General features: G+C 33.0%; 1 protein-coding gene across 1 annotated transcript in view; it reads right to left on the bottom strand.

Moving 5' to 3' along the window:
• Window positions 1-18,617, bottom strand: part of LOC123655701 (stearoyl-CoA desaturase 5-like) — a 48,614-nt gene extending 29,997 nt beyond the window's left edge. The window contains exon 1 of the mRNA XM_045591455.1: window positions 18,249-18,617. The gene's annotated coding sequence lies outside the window, so the exon portion shown is untranslated. The remainder of the gene's footprint in view (window positions 1-18,248) is intronic.
• Window positions 18,618-19,244: the final 627 nt, after the last annotated feature.

The raw sequence follows: 19,244 nt of genomic DNA, 5'->3' as shown, positions 1-19,244 counted from the left end.
ATCTGCAATTTGTCTGACTTGGAAGATATGGTAGTTTTTATCCCAATTGGACCCGCTAAGTGGCGCTACTATCGGTTTGTAAGCTATCAAATTTGGTAGCTGTTTTCCGAAAAGGAGAACGTCTGCTGGGTCCGCTAGTTTATATATAAATTTTTATATGCAGACATAAATTGCATTTATTAAAAACATAGAGAAATATATTTAAATGTTAATTTCATCACTCATCACCATCACTTCAGCCTATCGCAGTCCACCGCTGAACATAGTCCTATATATAGGACATAGGTAGAGAGGGTTATATAGTTTATGCTTTACGTATTAATATATGTATAGATAATATAGATACGTTTAGTTTTCATGGTCAAGATCAATAAGAAAACAGAACAAGTTTGCAAAGCTTATTTGACTTTGGAAAACTTATGTTGCTAGCTCATCATAAAACTTGTACGAAAATATATATCGGAGTCAGTTCATTTTATTAATATACGTTTGTTCAATATTACGTTTTATTTTATTAACACAGTAACATTGACGTCATAAACATTTTCTTTATTTCTTTTTTATTTCGAAAACCGAGCTTAACCAGGTTTAACGATTTATATTATGCTTCTATAGTTAAATACAATATTATTTCTAAAATTTTTGCCTTTATACTATGAGTTCCTAAAATTTAATTTCTGTGTAATAATAAAAAAAAAAGCAATAATTCCTAAAAACTAAATTCTTATCGTATTTTATCAAATATAGTCAGGGTATTTTGAAATTCTCACGACGAGCCTATTGCATATTGCGGTATCCATTTTTTTAACTTCTGACGACGCGTTGCGTTGGTTTTTGACTGTTGTGCTGGCAGTTGCGTGTTCGATCCTCGCACATGACAAATATTTGTATTGTCCATGCAGATGTTTGCCGTGGTCAGGGTGCTTGTGCAGTCTTTGTGGGTCTCCCCACTATGCCTCAGAGAGCACGCTAAGCCGTTGTTATAATGTACGTCACTCATAATAGGGAATATATCCGCCAACCCGCATTGGAGCAGCGTGGAGGATTAAGCTCTGATCCTTCTCCTACATGGGGAAAGAGGCCTATGCTCAGTAGTGGGATATTACAGGCTGAAGCGTAGATTCTCATTGTATAATAATGGGCCCGAGTATAGACCCCTAATACTTATCAGTCTTAAAAAAATATATTCATTGAAAAATCTTGAAAATGACAAAAATGTTACGTTTTGAAATTAAAGCCTGAAAAGCCTTTCGTTACTATTAAAGGTTCTCTCAACTATTTATCTTATATCTTTATATAAACAGGCCTATTCCAGCAGTGGGATATTACAGGCTGAAGCGAGCGAGCGAAGCAAATCCTTCGTTCATGAAACGTTTAAACGTGCTTTTAATAATTTAGATGAAAATTGAAATATAAAATGTTATTTTTACATTTTTCAAGGCAACATACATTATTTTTATGAAAATTGTCGGCGATAAAATCATTCTTAATAGACTTCAGCACGAATATTGCATGAAAAGTAAATAATTTAGAATAAATTAGTGTATACACAATACATGTACATTTCTAATATCGTTTTACTTTTTATACAACTTTTTCATAGTGATTCATCATCATCATCAATCATTTCATAGTGATTACTTTCTGTTAATCCAATGTACACAATTCTCACATTTCATTAGGACTTATGCTGTGTGGTTACGGCAGTAAGAATATAGCCATTCCTTCTCTTCCCGTGGATGTTGTAAGAGGCGACTAAGGGATTACACAGTTCCACTACCAACTTGAAATTTAAAAAGCCGACCCATGGCAGGATAATCATCTAACTGCTGGCTTTGAAATACACAGGCCAAAGCCGGGCAGCAGCCACTTTGGTGCGACAAAGCCAGCCCTGCGGTCACCAACCCGCCTGCCCAGCGTGGTGACTATGGGCAAAACACGTGAGTTTACGGCATTTTTGGCACGAACTTGTGGAAGCGTATGTCCAGCAATGGGCTGTATCAGGCTGAAGTAATGAGTGATAATGATTACGACTTCACTTTACCCAGAGTAATTAGGTAATGTACTATCTACTAAGGTTTTAAGTTTTTACGAACACTATGAACCTTTTTTATTCAACGGGACTTACCGTTATTGTGATTTAAGCTTACTATCTTTATATAGTATTTCCTGAATACACACTTAATCACTTCAGTATTACAATATTAGTATTGAGTATCTTTTTTTCTTTAATTATTATTTAATTACACAACACTCATATACTAGTTGTTGCCGGTACCTTTTGTGAACATCTTGCAATTTATTGATTTATTATTTTGAAACTGCAGATCAACAATCCCCAGACCGCATAGAAGGGTTGCGCTAGAGCGCGGACTTGGTCCGATAATGGCGGGGTTTTTCCTGTTACTAGAATATAGTGATAATCAATAAATGATGTAGTACTTAACGTACATAAAATCACAAGTAGTTAAAATAAGCAGTAAGTTAAAAATAGTAGTGTGCGCATCAAACAGCTTAGTACAAAATAGTCATAAAGTGTTTTACTGGTGTAATATATTTGAAACTAGCTGGTTCCGCGACTACGTTCGCGTGGGATATTGTATCTGGCAAAAAGTTATATTGCCATACGACCACCTTTATTTTATTTTGGAATTTAAGTAATTTATGTATTTTTCTTTATTCAATTTTTTTAAAAACCGTTTGTTTTTATTTTACTATCGTTAAAAAAACAGTTATGTTGAAGTCACAGATGGATACTTTATTTTTATTTATATGAATGGCTTATAGAAAAGACGTTACGTAACGTGTTTAATGTTAATAATTTTACGTCATATTATATTACCTAGATCATGAAATATATGTGATAATTAATATGAGATAGCCATTTATCTCGTACATTATCTCAGCAAGACATCGTTAAAATCGTAAATCTGTGTATTGTTATCTCAAAATGCTACAGCGATGTATTTTAAAATTCAGCGCCCCGGGCCACTAAAGTTTGCCGACCCATAAATTACGTGAAAAAGGCGAAAGCAGCGTATGTATTAGAGATGTGACTTTTCGGAATAAAATCGATTAAGAAATAATCGATTATTGTACTTGAACTTTTTCGGTTTTTTTTTTAGGTTGCCCCTTTCTTTTTTGAATATATATTCATCGTGTAAAAGGCTAATATTCAGAATACATTTCGGCTGACCTTTTTTTACACATCCATAATACGTATGCTCGATTTGAGCCACCCCTCATGCTAGGCTACCAGTCACACATTTAACATGACAACCACATGTAACTACAACGTTTACAACTTGACAACTTGAACAATAACTTGGCAGCTGACACACACTTGTTCGTGGCGTAAGTTCGCAAAAGTTACTTTGTATATAATATGTTATAGGTAAAGTGGGTATGTGGATCGGTGGATCCGCAAAAATAGGTGTGAGTTTGGATGTAAGGGTTGCGGGTAAAGGAGATAAGTTGTAGTATGTACCTTTGTTGTTCGGGGCAGCTGATTTTTCCAACCCGGCAGAAAATGTTCTCGCAGGAGTTCTTACTCGCGATGTTCTGCTTCTTCACTTTGTAACGGTTTATTTCTTAAACTAAGCGGGAGGCATGCCATATGCGCGTGGACTCTATCGCATCAACGCTGCAACAACACTCACTTAAAAGTTCACACGACGGCGACGTGAGCGCCGTCGGTTCTTCGCTATGCGTTGTCCCTTTCTTCGTTCAGGCAAAGGTACTGGAGGGAAGGGGAAAGGAGAGGACGATATAGGAAGTTTGAGCGTTTCCATAACAAAAAAATATCCATTCCATAACAATAATCTATGCGCTGTGGCGCTAACATAAAGAATTTAATGTTTTTATTTTTATTAATGTTACGTTGTTTTTTTTAGTATTGTTGTTTATGTTAGCTATTTCATATTTTTATATTGTATGTTATTTTTTTTCCTTTTTACTATGTCTAATGAATCGGGTTCTGTCTGTAACATTAAATGTAAGAAATAAATAAATAAATAAACTCATCGTACGTGTTATATATCCACTTTTAACACAATTATTATTTACGTATCCCTTTTTCGATACTAAAGTAAAAAAGGTGACGACTAACGACGCTGAGCAACGCAAAAATTAACAAATCATGTGTCAAAACTCTTGTTAAGTATCAAATGACTTACTAAAAGCATGGTTAAACTACTAAATTTATTCATACTGTTAGCTGACATAGCTGTCAAATTTGACTCTGGAATCGTATGTTAACCGGCATTTTGGGTTTCTGAAACGCAAATAAAGCTATAATCATTGATCAAACGTATGTCAAAAACTCGGTCAACTAATCGGTGTATATCGGTGAATTAACTTAAGAAAAATAATTATTTTCTATGTGAATGTAAATTTTGTTTCTTTAAAGGTATGTTAAACATATTTATAACCAAGTGTTATAAATGTAATATATGTTTTATTAAATGTCTATATTTTGGTCTTGTTAAACTAAATTTTTTCGTTCTTTGTTGTAGTTTACACAGATGTCTATTATTATCACCAAGAAGAAACTGGTCAAAGTTTGATAATAAATGAAAACACTTCTGTGCGGTCATCTCTATTATTGACACTTTTTAACTGTTAAGTTTTAAATTTTATTAGTAACAATATATAAATAATAGGTAATTTAAAAAAAAGGTCATAATAATAATTTGTTTAAATTTCAATCATAAATATATAGATAAATATACATTTATAGGAACAATAAAAAAAAATACTTATAATTACTTAATAACTAGAATTTAAATAAGCTATTATAATTATAATTACTTTATCATATTTTCGTACTCCTTCTGTTTAATTATTTTTTTCTATATCTAATAACGAATGTTTTTTTTAAAAATAGTCTATATTCTGATAGTTTAATTTTTTCTTCTAAAGATGCACTCTTCACCTTTTTTTTCATAATATTGTTTTTTTTAAATATATTATTGTTTTTAGGAACTATTTTCTTTTTTTTTTGTATCTTCGTTTATATGATGCTTTATTGGATTCAGCAAAAATATATAAAATAATATTTAATTATAATGTTACATGATCACATGTTACAAAACGAATGTCAAATCAAACTAATCGAGGACTAGCTAATTTTGCTGTTAATGACGTTTCAGTAACTGAAATTTAGTTGACAGCCGAGTTAAATCTAACAGTCGTTTAGCAGACCTGTGCTTTGACAAACGTTTCAGAAACCGGGCGTTAAAGTTTTATAATTGCAAATTAAATTTATATTTAATGGAATCATATAGGTACATGATTTCAAAATAAGTGATTTTCAAGGTAAAAAAATTATTACTTGTCATCCCTTCTCTTCACCTGATATTCAGTCCTCAGTGATTGTACTCGTTATCTTGTTATTAGTTTTTTTTCTAAATCATAAATTTATTGCAATTTATAAAAGTGATTTCCCGTTATGGAAAAGAAAATTAAATAATTGTGCTTGCTCGCAAACGATACAACCGACTTCTATTACAAAAGTAGTTATCAGATCACAACCAAATTTAAATGGGACCACAAGACAAGCATCAGCTTTCGACTAAAACAAGAATCATCATAAACGGTACACCCAGTGAAAAGTTATGCGGTATAATACAAAGGTAGATCGACGAAAAAAAAGGCAAGCAAATACGCATTTTTAGATATAACTCGAAAAGTACTTGTTAGATCTAAATTAATTTAAATGGTATCACATGACACGTACCATATTTCGATAAAAAAAATCATCGAAATCGGTCCACCCAGTAAAAAGTTCTAAGGTAAGATACAAAAAAAAAAATACAGGCGAATTGAGAACCTCCTTGTTTGGAAGTCGTTTAAATATATTTTTAACTGACATAAAAAAAGGAGGACTCAATTTGACCGTATACATATGTATATTCGGAGATAACTTCGTCGTTTATGAATTGATTTTGATAATTCTTTTTTTATTGGAAAGGAGATATCCTAAGTGTGGTACCATGATAAAGAAACCAGGATCTGATTATGGGATCCCAGAGAAATCGAAGGGAACCCTCGAAAATCCGCATAACTTTTTACTGGGTGCACCGATTTTGATGATTTTTAATTTAATCGAAAGCCGATGTTTGTCATGTGCTCACATTTAAATTTCATTGCGATCTGATTACAACTTTTAGAGTAATCTTTGATGATGTGTATTTACTTGACTATTTTTTCGTCTACCTACGTTGTATTACTTGTCGATGTAACTGAAGCCGGTTTTTTTTCATTTACCAGCAAACACAATTATCATATACAAACGATAACGTATGTAAACGCCAAGATAGATAATCGGTTGGCTTGGATAAACGACACATACATTTACCTAGTTTTATGTATTTATTTAAGCACTTGATAGTCTTCGTCACACCTTACACAGTTTACCGTGACTCAAAAATTCGGAAACATAAATGGAAACGTTTAAATCTAGTACCAATTTCTGATAAATTATATAAAACACTATCTAATATTTACGCTGTTTTATCTGATGCTATCTACTGCTTTATTCTTATCTTTATTTCTTTATATTTTTATATTATTTTTCCTATGTGTAGCTTCACTATTTATACTGTGGCTATAAGATTAAATAGCTTTCTAAAGTAAAACTAACAAATCACACTGAAGGCCTGTTTGGTCAATGGATTTCGCTATCCAGTGGATAAAAGTTTTTGATGTATTCTATTTATCATCAAATTCCACTATATTTATGAGACTACAACCACCCTAGTGTAGTGGTGCGTGTAATCGCCTAAAACACACATGGATAGCGGATTCGATTCCCGCTACGATTTTCCTGTTTGGATGTCTGTCCTTGTAGGGTCACCCCACCGTGCCTCGGAGAGCATGTTAAGCCATCGGTCCCAGTTGTTATTGTAAATCATTGATGGCGATCGTTATTATAGTAGTGGGAAACATATCCGCCAACCCGCAGTGGAGTAGCTTGATGGATTAAGCTTCAATTCTTCTCCTACACGGGAGCAAGAGGCCTATGCCGTGCAGTGTTACAGGCTGAATTATGTATGAGACATTTTTTTTGCAAATGTGAATCTGAAAATTGTAGTTTATTGATTGAGGAGATATAGGTCCTAATGAACTATTCCAACTCCCGCTGTTAAAGTTTATTCGTAACTTATTTACAGAATAAACATTACCCACAACCGATAAAATCGCATAGTTAGCTCAATCCGGTGATCGTTAAAGCTACGAAAAGGTGGGGTAATCACTAGACTCGTTAAGAAAGTAAATCTCTGATTGTGTGAATGTATGTGACATGTATTACGATTAATGTAAACTAGTTATGCGCCCGCGACTTCATCCTGACACCAAATTTCCGTACAAACAAAATTATTAAAAATGTTTTTATTATATAGTGTAACTAAAAATTTATGCTTTTCGTAATTTTCCCTTTTTCGGTGCTATAAGATGTTGCTTCATACCTAATTTCAAGATTCTGAGTTCACGGGAAGTATCCTGTAGGTTTAGATTACCTTGCGAGTGTCGAAAATTTGCACCATAAACGGCTGTATCTTTTGATTGCGTTAGCCTAGTAGTTTGGTTTTTTCACAGCACTAAGGGACAGTAAACTTGAGTATTGAATATGAATTTCAGCTTGATACTTCCACGCGTTCCTGAGAAAAAGGGTCTTGACAGACGACGAACAACAAAGTGATCCTGTGACGCTATAAGAGTTCCGTTTTTTTCCTTTTGAGGTACCCTAAAAGTAGCACTCGCTTCTTGTTCTTTTACTTAAATATATATAAACTAGATTGTATAAACACAATTCTGAAAATTGAATTGAATTGATTTAAGAACATGAACAAATTGATTTCCATCAGGAATCAGTCTTTTGATAAAACTCTTATGCCTATTTACTATAAACTACAGTTAAACAACTTTCTGGTAGATTTCTGCTTATGGCTACGTTAATGTGATAGAAATCGCATAAAAGCTGTAATAAAAAAATAAATAGAATGTATGCTTAAGTTCGCACGGCAGAAGTGAAAACTTCACTGGCAATCGAAATCAAACAATAACGCAAAAAAAATAATAAGTCCTGAGTTCACCCGAGCTTTTCACTATTCAGCAGCAAAATGCAGCTGTCTGTATCTTTCTTTCCCGGGTACACTCGGCGGTCCCGAGTTCACCCGATCGAGCCTTTCACCTCAAAGCGTGACGAATCAGCCTAACTTACTATCTACGAAAAAAATGTGTGTGCGGTGCGCCAAAACAAGTAATCACTTTTAAAAAAAAGTCTAAAAATGAACTATACGCCTTTAGTTAAGGGCGGTTGTTTTGATGTCGCAAGCGAACACTCCATAATCTAAATATTCTAAGGGAAACCTATTATTGGCTATACTATATAGCATATACCTAGCTGTAAGATACATTGTTTAAAGCTGTTGGTTTTCTAAAAAAAAAAAAAAGGAATGATTGTAAAGCTAATTGCCAGTCAATGGTTCAATTCTTGATTATTTTAAAAAATATGTTAGCTCCATGTGTGTCTTTTGCTCTGTATCTTAATGTTTTTGAATGTAATTATTAAAAAAAATACATCTAACTATATCATCAAATCCTGTCTCGCTTTATTCTACATATATTACTTAATCTATAAACTATTATTGACGTAACCAACCAGCAATGAAGTGTAACGTGATGTATGCTACTCGCTGTTCTTTATCAGAGATCTTCCAGCAATGTGTCGATAAACACGCTACAACTTGGTCATGGTAATAAACTTTATAGTCGAGTATAGAATAATAGCTTGATACGAATACAGATTAGACCACAATCTTACTTTTTTACCTTCTAAATTTAAAAAGAAGTACCTGGGTGACCGCGCTTAGCTCGGTATTTTTAGTAAATTGTGTTTTTTGGAAATCATATTTGAATACGAATTACATATTTATAAAATATGAATAATATTTTTTTTTACCGACAATAATAAAAATATATATTAATATAAAAAGTACAAAATAAAAAAATAATTAAATAATAATTATTATAAAATATGAATAATATTTTTCGATTTTACCGACATAATAATAAAAAATAAGAACTGGCTATTTAAATAAAAAATAACGAGTGCAATTAGAAGAAAAAAAAAAAAAAGAAAAAATAGTAATCGATCTGGAAATTTGAGTATTTGAACCACAGTCCTTTCGGTCGATCGCGATTGGCCGATTCCCCACATGAGCTATTACGATCTTATTGACAATTGCGAAATTTACCTTCGTATTCTAACGATATTGTAGCCATTTTTTCATTGTCTAAAAACTGGAATAAAACGACGTTTTCAAAAAATGAATCCTAGTTAGATTTATTTATCTCCCCCGAAATCTCCTGCATACTATATACAAGAATTGCTCGTTTAATAGTATTAGCTAAATAGATTTACAGTTGGGCTTAACCTCAATAATTCAAAATATTAAATTAGTCAATGGTACAAAAATAAATATATTTTTTTTACATCTTTTGCGGAATTGCGGATATGTTCCCTTTTACGAGTAACGATCGCTATCAGGTAGGTACCTATTTATGATAACAACCGTTAGGGACGGCTTAACGACATTTCCGAGGCACGGTGGGGAGACCCACAAGGACAGACATCCAAATCGGAAAGAAATATTTGTACAAATACAAATATCCATCCTGAGGAGCAATCGAACCTGCAGACCGTCGGTGTTTTAAGCAAATACTCGCACTACTACAGCAGAACAGTTGTTACTGAAATAAGAATTGAAGATTGAAAGAAATGTTGACGGTATGATTGTATCCATTATTAGGACTTTCTTTCAATTTCATTTAAAAATTACATCAAATATCATTAATTAAATCAGATCAGATAAATTAATAAAAATTACTGTATTACGATATTTAAAAGTTGATTATTAGAAAGTTAAAAATGAAAATAATATTTGAAAAATCTACTAACGTTAATAACGATATAAAAATACATATTTATGCTATAAAATTTTGTTGAAAATAAAATAAGCTGCCTTAAGTGCTATGTAACAGTGTATTTTGTCTACTTTTTAAATCTTTTAATATAATTGTATTCTCAGTATCTATTTTCTTTCCGATTTGCATCTATCTTAGATACGTACGAAAGAAGTTCATTGGAAATTGAATCTAAGCCCATTCCATTAATCTATTATTCTTTGTTGCAGGTACTATTCATTTCAATTATTACATAAAAAATCAGTAAAACTGATTCGTTGTTGACATACATGTATAATATTATCACTTGATTGATAGATACGCTGCGGCCTAGCAGATGTGGTCCTAACTATAAGTAACAATTAATATCAGCTTAGCGTGTTCTCTGAGTAGTCAGGTGACGTTCATGGTCAGACACCATTGTACACATACAAGTATTCACCCCGAGCGGGAATCGAGCCCGCGATCACCAGTGAGTGATCACCAATACCGTACGCGCACCACTACACCAGAGCACCTACCGTAGTTTGCGGAAGATAAACATTTATTATATATCACAAACTAATATCGAGACATTAATACGCCTTGATATCAAAACCAGTAAACGTAGGAGGATCCCAATAACATTTCCAATAACTTGCACTTTTCCTTACAATAATAATTATCTTCATATACTTTTTCATATTTGTGTCGATTTTTTTCTTTCTTATTTGTAGCGAAATTAATATAATAAATTATCTCTGTAAGTAGAAATATTATCAAGCAAATATTGGTAACTATAGTTGTATGAACCGGAAATTTGTACCATCAAAATTTTTTATGCACATTTCTTTTAAATTTTCTTGTGTACAAACCTTGTTCTGATTGTAAGGAACACAAAACAAAAACAATTAACGCGAACAACAATAAGTTCAATTACAATGTATACATATATGTACATATATTTCGTATGTTTAATCTCAATTATATAGGTTTAATTGACGATACGCAGTAAATATAGGTACGTTACGTAACGCTTCAGGCTGTAATATCCCACTGCGGGGCATAGGCCTCTTTCTCTATGTAGGAGAAGGATTAGAGCTTAATCCTCCACGCTGCTCTAATGCGGGTGGGCGGACATATTCCCTATTACGAGTATCGATCGCTATTAGGTGTACATGATAACAACTGAGATCGACAGCTTAACATGCTCTCCGAGGCACGGTGGGGAGACCCACAAGGACTTACAACTAGACCGGAAAACAATATTTGTATAAACACAAATATCCACTCTGAGCGGGATCCGAACCCACAACCGTCGGCGCTTAGATGCCGCCGACACAGCAGACGCACCATAACACCAGAGCAGTCGTCAGTAAGTATACAAAAGTATAATCTCATGCAATCTAGTGTACTGTCAAAGAGAACTTCCATGAAACTTTAACTGACACAACTAACACAAAAAACACAAAAATGTGTATGTAGGTATATGTAGGCCGAAACCGGCCTCAAAGAATGAAGACGCAAGATATTGGAAAAAAGATTATTTTCTATGTAATTGTTGTAGTAAATACACTTACTTCTAACTAGTTTTTTTTCATATTCTGTCACGTAAAATTGCTTAAGTTCAAATTTATAGGATTTATTTATCGCGGGAGTGGACGGTGCTATGGAATTGTGTGTGACAAAAATTTAAATAAATACATACACATTTTTGTGTTTTTTATTAAAACAAACGAACGGACCTCTTCAGTAGCCTTCAGCTTTATAACATCAGTATAGCTTTTAGTAATTACATTGGAAGCGCGACTGTAATTTTCAGTAGTAATAAAAACGATTATTTCGAAACAAAAGTGTAAGCTATGATTAGGCTTCCAAGCCCCCAAATTAACACATTAAACCAACCAACAACGATATATTTGATTATAAGTGAGGTTAATTTCTTTAACCTTTTCTTTATATTTTATGCGGTAGCGCTTATCTTATACTAGCTGTGCCCGCGACTTCGTCCGCGTAGAATTTAACAAAAAAGCTATTATTCAGTGCGCCGAGGTATAAAATAAATAAATTTATAAAATAAAAGTAGCCTAAGTTACTGCTTGCTACAACAGGTATCTGCCAGTGAATGTCCTGTCAAAATCGGTCCAGCCGTTTCAGAGATTAACTGGAACAAACTGACAGACAAACAGACAGACAAAAATTGTAAAATAATGTTATTTTGGTATATGTACAGTGTATACATCCAAGTGCATTTAGTATAAAGCAGTTATTTTAATATTACAAACGGACGCTTCAATTTTATTTATTTACTATAAATTAATTATCGTCTAAATGATGTAATGTAGAAGACGTAATAAAAGTATTTATTTTGATATAAAATCAATTTGTTACTACCAAATGTGCATTAGAAATGTATTATCAATTTTTGTTCTATTTATGGTTAACTGTTTTGACGAACATTTTTTTTATACATTATATATCAACGGGTGCAAAGTAAAAAAAAATTAACTACAATTTTGAGATTTTTTTTATTGCAGTAACTAACTAAAAAATTTATATTTTATAATATGGAATAATAAAAAATACAAATATCGCCTCATTTCTTCTACTTTTGTCAAGTAAAAGAAGACAACTACTGCTGTTTTGTAAAATTACACGACGTACATGCGTTCAACTACCGCCTGGCCGCTTTTACGCAGACCGCGCGGGGGGCGCACGTTCATTCCTATTGTGTCATCAGTCAGATGGCATTTCGCCGACCGGCAACAATGTTTTTTGTTTTGGCTTTAAGTATTAAGGTTTGTGTGAAAGTGTTATCATAATAGTAAACTATTTGAATACATCACAATAGACATGGAATGACGTTTTTGGAAATTCTTGGAATTGGAAAAGTCATATTTTTTATACTTACTGAAATATATGAAACATCTTTATTAAATCCAGATTTATTAATTCCTATGTAGAAACGACCAAGTGGTAGTTAATTCAGTTGTCATATTTTTAAGCACAATGTAGAGGCAGACAACTGATATATCTTGTAAATTAAACATAATTAGAAGAAATAAAATATACAAGTGTTTGTCTTTCCAAAAAATACATTTTTTGTTGACAATTTGTAGACAATTGACGTGCCCCACGGTTTTATTTTAGTCTAGTCTATGCATATGTTTATAATTCCCACGACTGTATCTATTTTATTATTTTTTGGTTTTTAGTACATTTATCTTAAACATTGCAATGTATGTTTAACATAAAACCGTTTAACTTAAAAAGTTTTTTTACCTATTTTTTCCTATTATGCGGTCTCCTAAAAAGTAGCTGTTTTATATGTCACTCTTTTTACTTTGCACTCTCGATATATGTAAACTCTATAGTTTTTGCAGCGTACGCCAGAATAGTTCCCAGATGGCGGTTTTTTTCCGACTTACTTGACAATTATTTATCGTTAATTTTTTATTTATTTATTATTTATTTAACAATTTATGTACACTAGGAAAGCAAAAGGAAATAGCTCTTATAAACAATGCTGGTACAAAGGCACTACTTATCCCATGATGGAATCTATTCCAGTAGTCCTGCTACAGGAAACTTATAAAACAGTCGCAAAATTAGCGTGTACAATCTAAACATATAGATAGTAAAAATATAATATAAATACATAATTATACAATATATAACTAAATACATAATAATTTATACACACGTATATACAAATAATACGATACTTATACATACACGCATACACATATACGATACATAATATAATACATCATTACAGCCTATACAGTCCACTGCTGGACATAGGCCTCCACAAGTTTACGCCAAAAATAACGTGAACTCATGTGCTTTGCCCTTAGTCACCACGCTGGGCAGGCGGGTTGGTGACCGCAGGGCTGGCTTTGTTGCACCGAAGACGCTGCTGCCCGTCTTCGGCCTGTGTATTTCAAAGCCAGCAGTTGGATGGTTATCCCGCCACCGGTCGGCTTTTTAAGTTCCAAGGTGGTAGTGGAACTGTGTTATCCCTTAGTCGCTTCTTACGACACCCACGGGAAGAGAGGGGGTGGCTATATTCTTTAGTACCGCAGCCACACAGTACACCGTAGCTACACAGTACAATACATACGATAATATAATACATACGATAATAAATTCCAATACGCATAAGGACACTTAATTAAATTGATTTTAGACTAGGATTGATTAAGGTAGAATTTTCTCACTCTTTTATTAAATAGCGATAGTGTTTTGCAATCGCGAATTTCATATGGTAGGGAATTCCAAAGTCTAACGGAATGTACAGTAAAGGAGTAAGAATAAAAATCGGTACGGTGGGTGGGCATCTGAAGAAGAGAACGTTTAAGTGATCTGCACGGAGAATCATCGTCGTGAGAGAAAGAAAAGCGGTCCCGTAGATACGAAGGAGAACGAGGATTAAAAAGAGTCTTAAAAAGGAAACAAAGTATTCTAAAATTTCTACGATGGCGGATAGGTAGCCATTGAAGCTGTTTACGAAAGTGACTTACATGATCATATTTTTTTAAGCCGAAAATGAAATGCAAGCATAAATTTTGTAGTCGTTCAAGTCTGTTAAGCAATTCTTCGGTGGTATCTAAGCAAATGACATCGGCGTAATCAATGATCGGATGTATGAGAGTTTGCACAAGAGAAACTTTAGTCTTGAAGGGTAAAAAATTTTGTAGTGCTTTTAGAGAATGGAGCGAAAAGTATACCTTACGACTGATCTCATTGATATAAGCATCCCAGTTAAGATTGGAGTCAAAAACAACACCTAAGTTCTTAGCCGAGTCGGAAAAAGTAATAGGAACGCCGTCGACGGTAATAGGGGGTAGTTCAGCTATATCAAGTCGAGAGCGAATGCGTTTACTACCTACGATTAATGCTTTAGTCTTTCCCGGGTTAACAGTAAGACCGAAACTGTTAGCCCATTCAGTAATACGCCTTAGATCATCATTGATGGAGATAATAGCAGACGCGACATCATGTAACTTACAATGGCGATAAATTTGCAGATCGTCAGCATATAAGTGGTATTTGGAAGATATGACCTTAGTGATCGAGTCAATAAAAACTGAAAAAAGAAGAGGGGAATGTACGCTACCTTGGGGAACTCCCACAGTAAGGTTACACCAGTTGGAATACGATGTATTTACTTGAACACGCTGTGAACGATTCCGAAGATAAGATTCAAACCACGCTAACGCGGATAAAGAAGTATTAATAGATTTTAGTACGCCAAGAAGGATATAGAAGTCGATAGAATTGAAAGCATTACTAAAATCAATAAGTATAAGGATTGTAAGCGATTTAATCTCTATGGCTAAGCGAATATCATCAGTTACGTCGATAAGAGCCGAAGTTGTGCTATGGCCTGGACGAAAGCCAGATTGATGTGAATTGAGAAGATCATTAGAGTATAAAAAGAAAGAGAACTGCTTGCGGAAAATGCATTCAAAAACTTTAGAGAGAGTAGGTAATATGGAAATAGGTCGGAAATTAGCTAAAGAAGAAGGATTGGTAACTTTAGGCAAAGGAATAACATTCGCTTGTTTCCAGGCTTTCGGAAAGGTACTAGTGGTAAGAGAGTAGTTAAAAATATGGTTAAGAATCGGTAATAAGAATGGAAGAATCAGCGTAATCATTTTCAAACATAACTTGTCATTGCCAGCGGCCTGCGATGAAATTGAAAGGACTGCAGTTTTAATATCTGAATCAGTTATAGGTGTAAAGGAGAAAGGAGTATTGGACAATGGTAATTCTGATAAATATTTTAAAGTGCCTTTTTGACGTTAGAAACCAGTCTCGTAGGAGAATGGGAAAAAAAATTGTTGAGAGCATCTAAGTCAAAATCGCTAGGTGAAAGGATAGGTGATTTACCGATACCCACGGACTTAAGAAATTTCCACACGTTTGAAGTACTTCTATTTTGGAGAAAAGAGTGAAAATATTGACGTTTGGCGGCACGACAAAGACGGTTGCATCGATTACGAAAAGTTTTGAATTTTTGGAGATTACTTCCGGAAGGACAAATTTTGAACTTCCTTTTAGCGCGATCTCTTAATGCCATTTGCTCCTTTTTTTTTGAGAATTCACCCACTATTTCAAAAAATTATAACCTATGTGTTATTCTAATGTATAAGTTATATTACTGTAAACTTTCATTAAATCCATTCGGTAGTTTTTCGGTGAAAGAGGAACAAACATCCATACATCCATACATCTATACATCCATACGTACAAACTTTCGCGTTTATAATATTAGTAGTACTAGCTAGTCTTACATATAAAATTCTCGTGTCACAATGTTAGTTAAAATACTCCTCCGAAACCGTTGGTCTGAGAATCGGCCAACATCCATATTTCATACCCCTAAGTTATAAGGTGGAGGGGGGGTATTAAGGGGGTTAATAACATATTTATAGCAAAACAACGTTTGCGAGGTCTAGTATATTATAAAATAATATATGTATTGTCATTGATCCGGCTGTCATTGTTTAATTTAAGTCGCGTATTTAATAGTTAGTTAGGTAATTAAATAATTAACTTGACATTGATGACATAGATTATGTAAGATGACCTCATTTTTTAAGTAATTGATTAATGAAATAGTTGCAACGATTGTATGTTGTACTAATGGTCAATGGTTCGAATTACGTCCTGACGATATTTGAGCAGGTGTTATTAATGTTTATTTAGGGCTTATCAATGTTTGTCGAAGTCTGGACGTTTGTAGCTGTACTATGTGGAGTTTCTAGACAAAAAAAACCTTTAATCTTGTTTCAACCTACTAAGAATAGCAAACGATATTGAGATTGTTATGGTTACGTACCATACGTAATAACTTGATTTGTTGTAGTTTTAATTATTTGTTTTTTTGTTATGTACTAGACACGTTTTGCGTCTTTGCTCGTATTGACATTTAGTGCTGCTAATTTAGGTACTACTAAAATCAATTAAAAGTAAAAAACTTATTTAAAAACAAGCTTTTATTTTAAACTAGCTGTGCCCGTCCCCTTCGTCCGCGTAAAATTCAAAAAAGTTATGGTTCAGTTCGCAGAGTTACAAAAAATAAATAAATTTCTAAAATAAAAGTAGCCTCAGTAGCTCCTTATTACAAAGTCTCGTAAAAATCACGTATAACTTGTCTTATATTCATACAGTACGTTAAGATTTTATATAAAAACAAGCATATACTCTATATACTATGAGTACAGACAACAGAACTATTGGATTTAATAAATAATTTAATAGTATATTTCCTAACTGTAACTGTAATAACAAAGGTATTTTATTTCGACTGTCATGCTGATAGATTTGCACACTTTCTTGTTATTTACATTTGAATTTTCCTCGAAAGGTATAAATATGTTGAATAAAATCTTCTCGATATATTTATGATCGAATAGGATCATGTCTAATGTAAATTGTTATTATTTACGACTTTACCTTCTATAAGATAATATTTTGTACTAGCATTACACATAGAAACATTGTCAATAATCAATTACGATGGCTATTACGTAATACATCTTCTTAAATAGTCACTCACATGCAGAATCATTGATGTAATTTATATTGTACTGTACTGAGATGATATCATGCGAAGGCCGTGTCATACGACTGAGGCCATGTGATTAGATTTATCGGAAAATCATTTTTATTAAGAATACCCATTTTAATCAATATTGAAATTCAACAAAAACTGTACTTTAAAACAAATGTGTATAAATGCAACTTTTATTAACAGCGAAAAAATCAACTTTCAAAGTTGTAATTCTATTATGCTAATAAACAACACACACACACACGCACAAACACACAAATATTTAACGCTGATACTTGTTTGTGAGATGTACCTATAATAGACTTTGTATCGGTTTGTTGTTGACAATATAACATTCTTAAATGTATCATTGAATAATAAAAAAAGTTCAATAGTTTCAGTTTCAATAATCTAATATATATATATATATTGTGTTATGTTATTAGAGTTCAATATGCTTTGTTTAAATGTAAATTGGAATAATAGTACAAAACAAAAATAATGCAATGGTTTCCGTATTTCATATCCCAAAAGGGTTTTCTACTCTCACAACTAATTATTAAAATCGCCTATAATAAAACTATTCGTATTTGTGTAATGGAAAAATAAGAAAATAACTTTTACTAATTATAAGACTATTAAGTAAATAAACTAAATATAAAACACTTTTTTAATATTCTGAATACATTGCTTTTAATGAAATCTTTTTAATTAGATTAATAATTAATTTCATACATACTTTTCAGGCACTTAAAATGTTCACATGGGTCGCTGAAATGAATTTGTTGTCATCCAGCCTTGACACATACACAAAAACTGCTCACACAGGTGGCCAACGAAGCAATAGAAATTTAAAGTAAACAAATTTTCATAAGAATCTGTCTATTGATTACAAAACTGCGTCACGTAGCTTTGTCGCTTTACTGAACTCACGGAAAATAACGAACGGGATTAGTCATGGTGACGAAGTAGTTTAGCCTTCAGTGTGCAATTGGGCGTGCGACACCAACGCTCGCGACGCGTTTTGGTGGACTGGTGAGGTGGTATGGTTGCTTTCGGTCACAGTGATGGGATGGGGACGGGGCCATTCAAACACTGCGTACCCACCTATTATAGTTAACACGTCTTAATGCGGGCATACATGGCATTATAGAACCGAGGATAGATCTTTCGTTCGTTTTCTTAGCAAACCATGCTTTTATTGTAAATAAATAATTTTATAAAAAAACTTCATCTTCGATTTATCCGCAGACAATTTAGTTTTAACTAATAATATTTATATAAATTATATGCACTAGAAAATTGTAGAGCTTGATTTGAGTTTATGTTCCCTGCTTTGTTTTTATTTGTCTTACAACAATATTTAAATTGCATAAAAGCTTGGAGTAATTAAATAATACTGTCTCCTCATTTATAAGAAAATACAAACGTATCTATTGCTACCTCTCTTCTAAAACGCGTTTTATTTTTCATAATATTTTGTTTGATATGTAAGTAACATAGTGTTGAGCGTACATATTACACAGCGTCTTTTTGCAATAAAAGACGGGTTCAAATTTCAAACATAAACTTTAATTTTAGTGCAGAGAGTTTGGTCCTTCGCGCCGGATATTTGAATCAGCGATTGAGAAATAGTAAATGAGTGGTATCAAACGAAAATTATTCGGCTCTCAAACTAGCAATCGTGAGTCAGCTAGATAATAAAAGAAAATATTTGTAATAAAGTTATTCCTGT

The sequence above is a fragment of the Melitaea cinxia genome, chromosome 8 (genome assembly GCF_905220565.1).
Source record: "Melitaea cinxia chromosome 8, ilMelCinx1.1, whole genome shotgun sequence".
NCBI lineage: Eukaryota > Metazoa > Arthropoda > Insecta > Lepidoptera > Nymphalidae > Melitaea > Melitaea cinxia.
This window is presented reverse-complemented; position numbering and strand designations above follow the sequence as displayed.